Below are 9,995 nucleotides of genomic sequence, written 5' to 3'. Positions count from 1 at the left end.
ATCCAGTGTAGTTCTCTGCTTCAATGGCAGGGGGAAATGAAGAAAAGTGGATTTATATTTAGACAACAACCAACAAGGACTGAATTGCACAGGCTGGGTAAGCAGATAAGCGTGGGAGTAGCTTGCTTATTGCGGCGGTTACTACCCCTAACCAATTAAGCTAGATACTTCACTTAGATGCAGTTCCAGCAGTGCTATCTATATTAATGGCAGGAGTGGAAGGGAAATAGAACCAAAAGGTTACTAAGGGCCAAGCGTAACAAATAAGTATGAGGGAAAAAAAAGTGTGAAAGCTTGCTAGGCAGACTGGATGGGCCGTTTGGTCTTCTTCTGCAGTCATGTCTACGTTTTCTATGTTTCTATAATAATTAAAATGGTAGTCAATCAAGAAAAATGAACTTAAAAAGCCACCTTAACTTACCCTCTCCAGCAGTTCTCCTATTCCTTTCCCTTGCAGGCCACTCCAGAAGCAGCAGTACCTACAGAAGCTGTCCTCACTGTCCTCTTCCTTAGGGACCACAACCAGTCTCTTCTGTCCCTCTCACTCTCACACACACACACACACACACACACACACACACACACGTCACACCCTCAGGACCAGTTTCTGTCTCTCACACACCAATCATCTCCCCAACCAGTCTCTTCTCTCTCTCTCACACACATACGTACCAGTCATCTCCCTGATCATTCTTTCTCACACATACACACGTCACCTCTCTGGCCAGTCTCTCTCAATCACACAATGCTCTCGTTCTCTCTTACACACAGGCTTTCAATCACACACATGCTCTCTCTATTTCACTTACACACACGTTCTCAATCACACACATGTTCTATCTCACTTACAAACAGGCTCAATCATACACATGCCCTCTCACAGCCACAAGCCAGCCAAAAACATGCTCCATCTCTCTCTCTCGCATACACATTGACAGACACAAGCACCCTCCCTGATTCACATATACACCACACACATACAGAAGCATCCTCCCTATCTCACATACATGAAGCACCTTCCCTGCCTCACACAGAGAAGCACCATTCCTTTCTCACATACACACCATATACACACATGCACAGAAGCACCATTCCTTTCTCACATACACACCATATACACACACACACAGAAGCACCATTCCTTTCTCACATACATACCACATACACACAGAAGCACCCTTCCGATCTCAAATACACATACACACAAAGGCCCCCAGCTGAACAGCTCATCTCCGTCGGCGGCTGGCTGCGCCGGTCTTCATTTCTCCGGCGGCGGCTGGCAGCAGCCATCTTCTTTTCTTCGGCCTGGTCTAGGGCGGCGGCTGGCTGCGCCGATCTTGTTTTCTTCAGCCCCACCGGCCTGCTCTCCGTCGGCGGCTGACTGCACCAGTCTTCATTTCTATGACGGCGGCTGGCAGTGGCCATCTTATTTTATTTATTTTATTTATTTAATTCTTTTCTATACCGGTATTAGTGGTTACATCATACCGGTTTACATCCGAACTGAAGGTAGAAAGTACATCAAACAGGGACAGGGAGTGGGACTACAAGGAACAGAGAGGAAGGTAGCCGGAAACTGGCAAACATCTTTTCTTCAGCCCCGCCGGCCTGGTCTCTTCATTTCTTCGGCCCGGCGCCCTCAATGGCCTGGAGCAGAGGAAGCCACGTGATCAGCTAGTCCAGCCCACTGGGGAAAGCCCGATCCCCCGATAGGCCAGTCTGCCCCTACTCTCACATGGCCTTCTATTTCAAATGGCCACTAAAACACCACGGCGCGAACCAAAAGAATGAAACTAATGATATGTTCCATTCGTGGGGTTCGCCATGTGTTTCGCAGACCCACGAATGCAACGAATAGGGACCTATTAGTTGTGGATTGCACATTCGTTCAAAACGAATGCACATCCCTAGTACCCAGAGATTACCTATTTGGTGGCAGAACCAATGCTGTTTGCTTATACTATAAAGCCAGGACTGGTGAAAAAATACATTACTATGATTTTACCAGTTTATATTTATTTAATATTTAATATATTTCTATACTGGACTTCATGAATGAGATTCATATCAGGCTGGTTTACATGGAACTTGGGGGATTAACAAGTGTAACCAAACAAGAAGGCCGAGACAAGCAAAGTTACATATAACAAGGGAATTGAACTTGGAAGCTAAGGAAGCCAGGAAGTAGACAGAGAGGAATTAACTACATATAAATAATATATGACCGGTTCAGAGATTAGTTAATATCCCATTCCTTGGGCTGAGACTGACGTGACATTTTTGAGTTAGGGGAAGGCTTGGAGGAAAAGCCACGTCTTAAGTTTTCTATGAAAGGTAAGAAGACAGGGTTCAAGTCTTAGGTCGGTCGGTAGTCTGTTCCAAAGGACTGGGCCTGCTGTGGAGAAGGAACGTTCTTTGGTGGATGTTAGACGGGTGGATTTAGCAGGTGGGACTTGAAGGGTTCCTTTATATGCTTCTATGATGGGTCTTTCCGAAGAGCGGTGTTTGAAAGGGGTCTGAAGGTCTAGTGTGAGCTGTTTGTGGATGGTTTTGTGGATTATAGTGAGTGCTTTATGTAGAATTCTGTATTTTATTGGCAGCCAGTGTAGGTTTCGGAGGATAGGGGTGATGTGAGCACGTCTGTTGGTGTTGGTTAAGATTCTGGCTGCTGCATTCTGGAGCATTTGTAGAGGTTTTGTGGCTGAGATGGGGAGCCCCAGGAGTAAAGCATTACAGTAGTCAGTTTTCGAGAATAACGTAGCTTGAAGGATGGTTCTGAAGTCCTGGAAGTGGAGAAGGGGTTTGATTCTTTTTAGAACTTGAAGCTTATAGAAACAGTCCTTGGTGATATTAATAGATTTCTTTAAATTCAGATGATTGTCTAGTATAACTCCTAAGTCTCTTGATTGAGAAATCTGTGGGTCAAGAGCTGTAATATTGGTGTTGGTCAAGTGTTCAGGTGAGATAAGAAGGATTTCCTTCTTGGATGTGTTTAGAAACAGGTTCAGGCTGGAGAGGAGGCTTTTTATGGACTTCAGGCAATTTTCCCAGTAGTCAAGCGTTTTTGTAGGGATTCTTTTATGGGGATCAATATCTGAACATCATCTGCATAGAGGTAGTGTGTTAATTTTAGGTTTGTGAGCAGATGGCAGAGGGGCAGTAAGTAGATATTGAAGAGGGTCAGGGATAAAGAAGAGCCTTGTGGGACGCCTAGCGTTGATTTATAACTTGGTGATTCTTTGTTGTTGACTCTAACCTTGTAACTTCTATTGTTGAGGAAGGAGTTGAACCATCTGAGGGCGTGTCCAGCGATTCCAATATCTGATAGATGGTTTAGCAGAATGGCATGGTTTACCGTATCGAAAGCCGCTGAGATATCTAGGAGGACCAGTAAGTATGAAAGCCCTTTGTCAAGACCCAAGAGGATGTGGTCTGATAGGGAGATGAGCAGGGTTTCTGTACTGGAAGATTTCCGGAAACCGTACTGTGAAGGGTATAGTATTTTATGTTCCTCAAGGTAGTCAGAGTGTTCACAACTTTCTCTGTCAGCTTTGCTAGAAACGGAATGTTGGATATGGGTCTGAAATTGGAGAGTTCTTTTGTATCCAGGTTAGGTTTCTTCAAGAGGGGTTTGAGAGATGCAGTTTTTTGCTCATCCGAGTAGATTCCTTGGGCTAGGGAACAGTTTATGATGTTGGTCAGTGATCTAGAGATGGTGCTGGGGATGAGGAGCAGAAGTTTGGTTGGAATGTGGTCCATCGGGTGGCTGGAAGGTTTCATTTTCTTAAGGGTGGATTCTATCTCCAGGGTGGTAGTAGGTTCGAAGGAGTCGAGGATGGCTCTAGGGCAATGGGGGGGATTAGAGTTTAGGGCTGGGGGCATTGGGTTAATGGGGAGAAGTGCAAGTGTGTTTGTAATTTTATCCTGAAAGAAGCGTGCTAGTTCATTGGCTTTTGATTGAGCCTGTTCATCAGGGATGGTGGGGGCAGAGGGTTTTGTGAGTTGGGATACGAAGGAAAACAGTGCTTGCATAGAATTCTTTTTTTGTCTGAAGAAGAGAGATCTTGTAGAGATGGAGGGTACGTTTGTAGTCCGAAAGTGTTGTGGTGTTGGGGTTCTTACGCCATGTGCCTTCTTTGTGTCTGAGGTCTAGCTTCATCCGTTTAAGTTCTGGGGAGAACCAGGGTTCTTTCTTTTTTTGTGACCAGTTGATAGTTTTTGTCATTTTAGGGCAGAGTTTATTGGCTATTGATTCCGTGATACTGCTCCAGGAGAGAAGGGCAGAGTTGGGGTTGGAGATATCCAAATTAGGAAGATCTTTAGTTAGATGTTCACTAAGAGTGTCGGATGGACATACTTTTCGGAAGTGGATGGTAGAGTGAGGTTGAGTTTTAATTGGATTAACTTTAGTAGTGAGAGTAGTTGATATCAGGGAGTGGTCCGACCAGGGTACAGGGGTGCAGTCTGGGGAATTATTGTAAGACAGGTTTGAGTTAATGAAAATGAGATCAAGCGTGTGTCCTGCTTTGTGGGTTGGTTTATTGATGATTTGTTCAAAACCCATAGCTCTGAGAGTAGAGAGGAAGGATTCACAGTTCGGAGAGAGTGGCAAGGCGTCAACATGTAGATTGAAATCCCCCAAAATCATAGCTGGTGAGTCTGTATTGATGTATTTGGCGATAGTTTCTATGAGAGGGGAGGTTTCGGTGTTGAGTGTTCCTGGTGGAGCGTAAACCAGAAGAATTTGGATATGTTTTGACTTGAACAGACCTAGTTCCAGTTTTCTTGAGGAGGACTTGACTAGTTGCTGTGTGAGATGGAGTTCTTTCTTGGTGGCTAGTAGAAGCCCTCCTCCTTTTTTTTTTGTTGTGTCTTGGGATTGAGAAGAAGTCGTAGAGGTGTATCGGTAGTTGGTTTATCAGGGGGGTGTCTGAACTTTTTAACCAGGTTTCTGTGATGGCACAGACGTCTGGTTTGGAATCTAGCAGGTAGTCATTGAGGATGTGGGTTTTCTTTGTGAGGGACTGGGCGTTGAAGAGTGTCAGAGAAAATAATGTGAGTCCTAATAGCTGGGTTAGAGGTGAAATCATGATAGGGATGAGTGATCTCTTAGTGTGGCTCAAGGGTCGTTGTAGAAGTCTCAAGTTGTGAGAGTGGTGACAATGAATGATGGGTATGGGGTAGGTTAGCATATTGACTCCACAGATGATGTAGGAAATGAAGGTTGTTGTGAGGGAGAGATGAAGATAGTGGTTTTTTATACTCCTGTATTGAGTTGTACTCAGAGATGATTGTTGGTGCTTGGATGAGAGACCTAGAAATTTCTTATGTATAAAGAGTTATTAGGGGTAGTTGATGAAAGTTTGTTTGTCTGATGTGATTGAATGGAGTATGAGCTGGTGGTCTGTGGGGTGAGTCCATTGAGTGCTGGTCTATGAGTCCGTTGGGTGCTGGTCTGTGCGTCTGTTGGGTGCTGGTCTGTGCTGGTCTGTGAGTCCGTTGAGTGCTGGTCCTTGTGGTGCATCCGCTGAGTGAGTCTGCTAGGTGTTGATCAGCTGAGTGAAGGAGCAAGGATGAATAAATGCAGTGGTTGATTGATGGTGGGTTATGGGGTGGTTAAGTCTGGGTGCAAGATTGTGCTGCCGGTTTGAAAGAGAGGTGCCTTGCTAGATGTTACTCCGGTGCGCACGAAGGGGCGCACAAAGGGACAGGCCCCTTTGTCACGCGACGCCTAGCACCGTCGAGCCCTTTAAAGGGCTCCGGGCTTACCGTGGCGTTTTTCTTTTTTTTTTGTTTGTTTGAGTTCCTGCCGGCTCTGGGAATCCGGTGCGGTGTGGCCTCTCTCCCTGCCTCAGGTCCACCTCCCCTGACCCCGACGGGTCAGCGCTGAGAGCGCGGGGAGGGCCGACCTGGGTTGCAGCGAGCAGGGAGAGCCGGAGGCGAAAAGGGCGCGTCTCTCCCCGTCGAGCCCTTTATTGGGCTCCGGGCGCCTGGCTGACGTCGGCTTGGGGGCGGGCTTACCGCGGCGTTTTTCTTTTTTTGTTTGTTTGTTTGAGTTCCTGCTGGCTCTGGGAATCCGGCGCGGTGTGGCCGCTCTCCCTGCCTCAGGTCCACCTCCCATCACGTTATATCCATTTGTCAATAAAACCAAGGAATATCTAATTGGCCACCTGCAAATCATTTATGACAATTTTGCTCCCCCCCAGACTATCTTTCGCGAAAGATATTTATTCCTGTGTTGTCCATCCATATGGGTAGTAGGTTCATGTTTTCACTGAGTCATACATGTGCTGATAACCGACAGCAGGAAATGTGCACCCACTCAGATGAGGACAAGAGCCTTTGTAGTGGATTTGTGCACTGAGGACATGGATGTGGTTGTTGCAAAATGGGATGTGGTTGCTGAAATATGTCAAATATGTCTCTTTGAATGTAAATCTGACAGTTTGTTTTCTGAATACATAAAAATGCTTCTTCTCAAAAACAGTAAGCTTCTGCTTACCCTCAGTGGTCTACTGATGTAAAAAAAACCAAAAATGTATATATCTGATTTTTACAAATAAGAAAGTGTGGCTTTATGGCCAGAGTAGGTTAGCATAAATCCTGAAAAGTTCCGAATTGCTAAGTTTTTCTTAAACTATTTGTGGGGGAAGTTTGGCCAAAGAACAAATCTATCCGATACAAGTATTGTGAGAGATCCTGACAATCTCTATAAGTATTTGTTTTCACCTGAATATGAGGTTTCATCATGTGACTTTATTGATGATGAAACAGCCTGTGTGACATGGAAGCACTCAAAAGATCGCAGCATGTTGTCAAGTAATGCAAACATCTTCATTGCCTGTTTTCAACAGCTTATGCTCATTTAGATCTGTGCAATCCGCTTGACAATTTGCAAGAACATTGTCTGTACCACGATACAGACTCTGTGATATTTGTGAGTCGTGAGGCTGACAGTGAACCCCCTTTGGGAGATTATTTAGGTGAGCTGACGAGCAAGCTACCTGCATGTTGTGGGTCCCGGCCGCAGCAGACCACGACCGCCTCCCCCCCCCCCCCCCCTACCTTCCCGCTGCAAGATGACGCTCCTCCCGGTCAGTGCGGTGCTCCCCGCTACGGGGCTGATCGACTGTGGCCTCCCACGTGGCTCAAACGCCGCCACCCTGCTTCCTGCGGAGCTCTCCCTAGGTGCACGTGCATGAGAGGCTCTGCCTCTTTAAGGGGCCGCAGCGGGAAACTTCAGCCTAACCCCAATCAATGATGTCAGGACTGAGGGTTATTTAAACCCTGCCTCAGTCCCCAGTTCTTTGCCTTAGCAACAGGTCGTCTCCTCGGAGGGCTAGTTGCTGCGTTCCTTCGCCTCCTGGTTCCTGCTTGAAGTTCCTGATCCAGTTCCTGATCCAGCTTCTGACCTTGCTCCTTCCTTCATACTCCAGTTCTCGAGTTCCTTCTGCTTGATCTCCTAGTACCAACCCCTGGCTTGATTCTTGTCTTCACTTGTCTGCTGCCTGTCTCGACCCCTGGCCTGGTTTCCTCATCTCTTCCTGCCTGCCACCTGCCCCGGATCCTTGGATCAGACTCTCATTCTACTTCTCCGCTGCCAGCCCAGACCTGGACTCCTGAACTCATCTTCTCTATGCTCCTGCTTCGCCGAGGCAACCCGCACCCAAGTCCTGTGGGCCCCAGTACCCTGCGGGGAATGAGGGCTGGTATAGGTGAAGCTCCAGCTGGGTTGACCTCACCTTCACCACCTACCGGCGACGGGAACCACTGAGGGCCGACCCTCTGTGGTAGCGCTAACACCCATCCCAGTCCAAGGGTCCACAACCCTAACACTGCAGGTGAGCATATCACAGAGCTTGTACCAGCTGGGCCCAAAACATATGGCTACAAACCGTAAGACCTGTATGAAAGTTAAAGGGATTACACTAAATGTGGAAAACTGTAAAAAGATCAATTTCACGAGTTTGAAAGATCTCATCTTTGACTATAAACCTGAGGCTGTGGGCAAGAGTCCTAAAAAGGTTCAGGTACAAAAATCCGGTATCATATGAAAGAAAAAGACCTGGTTGATAAAGACTGGCCTACTTAAGAAATCACAAATTGTTTAATTTATTTATTTATTTAACGCTTTTATATACCGACGTTCGTATGGACATCACGTCGGTTTACATAAAACGGATAGAGAGGAGGAAATGGAAAAGGAAGGAAAGAAATAAAGTTACATCATAACAAATAACAGTTTCAAATTAATAATTAACAAGAAGTGTTTAAAGGATAGAGGAAGACAGATAGGCAAAAGAGGGGGGGGGGGGTGAAGCAATCGTGAACAGGTAACTGGATTAGGAGTAATAGAGATATATGATAATAGTGTGATAAAAGAGGGATTTAGCACACTGTCCCATGGATATTGACGTTATGGATGTGTGCTGGAGGCATCCCTTTTCATGTATTTTAGCTGGACCATCAAATAGCAGCAAAAGCTTCTTTCTTAAAAAGCTATTACAGCACACAGGACGTATCTTGACTGACATTCCTAACAATATTATGTGTTGCTATAGTTGCTGGCAACCTTTCTATAAAGAAATGTTGTGTAAATATCCTTTTATTACATTTATGGATTCTTTTCCTGATACTTTTAATGATGATCAATTGTTTCCAACCAATAAAATAAACATGGTTATTGTGGACGATTTGATGGCATCTGCTTGTAAAAGTGATGAAATTGAGAAAGCCTTCACTCAATAATTGCATCCCAAAAATCTGAGTATTATATATATTGTACAAAATATTTTCTGTCAAGGCAAAACAAACAGAACTATAGCTTTAAATACCAAATATATGGTACTCTTTAAGAATCCTAGAGATAAGTTGCAAATTGCTGTTTTAGCCAGACAGATGTACCCTGGTAAGTCACGCTTCTCTTTAGAAGCCTTTGAGGATGCCACCAGAAAGCCATATGGATTGTGGATTTAAATGCTATGAACTTGGAGTGTTACAGACTGAGAACAAAAATCTTTCTACCAGACTGGACCATGGTATACTGTGAAAAAACACAGCCCCCCCCCCCCCCCCATCAAAAGAAGTGAATATGTATTCTCCCCCATCATATTTGTTTTGTGTGTCCCAGAGGCCATGTCTGCTTGTTTAAAGCAGAACCTGACCATTTTAAAACTTTTAGTTCAAGCCTCTCCGCAATGGAGTAAAGCTATCCTAAACACTGCTTCTAATAATTTATTGGGGGCCATAGAGGAGATCGCACTAAACACTCTGAAAGGTAATATTCCTTTATCACAACAGAAGATAAACATCTTTATAAGGAAACATCAAGCCATAAGGACTTTGGGTGATAAAAAGGTGCCACTTGAAAAGAAAAAGAAGCTGGTGAAGCAGTCAGTGGGGTTTATCAGGCCTCTGCTAGGTTTTGCATTGTCACTCATCACAGGTCTTTTGAGCTAAGCACTAATGCAATACATAGAAAAAATGTATTTAGTGCAGAGTCAATAACTTGTTCATTTGAGAAGTCCTTCAGTTCTAGATGAAAATATTAGAACCACTGTAGCTCAAAGACTAAATGAAGGTTGTAGTCGTGGGCGAGTGGTTAAGGCGATGGACTTGAAATCCATTGGGGTCTCCCCTCGCAGATTCGAGTCCTGCCGACTACGGTCCTCCATACAATGACATTGTTTGCGCCTTAACCGTTTCAATCTCTTGCATTTTGGTGTACATCTCCTAAGGGATTATTTTGCACTAATTTACTTTAGAAGCACATTATAAATTAGAAGGAAAGAGCTCAGTAACCCACATTCCAGTGGAAACACTGAGAGGAGAGGATCACCTTGCTGGTGGCTGAAAGGAATCAGTAAGTTTTTGCTTGGGACATTGACATTGACTTTTTTAAAAGTATTGGGGCAAAGTTAACTATTTGGGAATATTATCTAGTGTGTTTGTGTGTTTGTGCCTTTAATAGTCAGTCAGTGAATAAAACAAGTTAG

The 9,995-nt window shown here is 44.9% G+C and overlaps 1 non-coding gene across 1 annotated transcript; it reads left to right on the top strand.

The window, feature by feature from the left end:
- The first annotated feature begins 9,583 nt into the window (after positions 1-9,583).
- TRNAS-UGA lies at positions 9,584-9,665 on the top strand. Its single transcript has one exon. It is a non-coding gene; the product is annotated as a tRNA-Ser (tRNA).
- Positions 9,666-9,995: the final 330 nt, after the last annotated feature.

This window comes from Rhinatrema bivittatum, chromosome 19 (genome assembly GCF_901001135.1).
Source record: "Rhinatrema bivittatum chromosome 19, aRhiBiv1.1, whole genome shotgun sequence".
Lineage (NCBI taxonomy): Eukaryota > Metazoa > Chordata > Amphibia > Gymnophiona > Rhinatrematidae > Rhinatrema > Rhinatrema bivittatum.
Note: the sequence above shows the minus strand (reverse complement) of the source record. Positions and strands in the feature narration are given on the sequence as shown.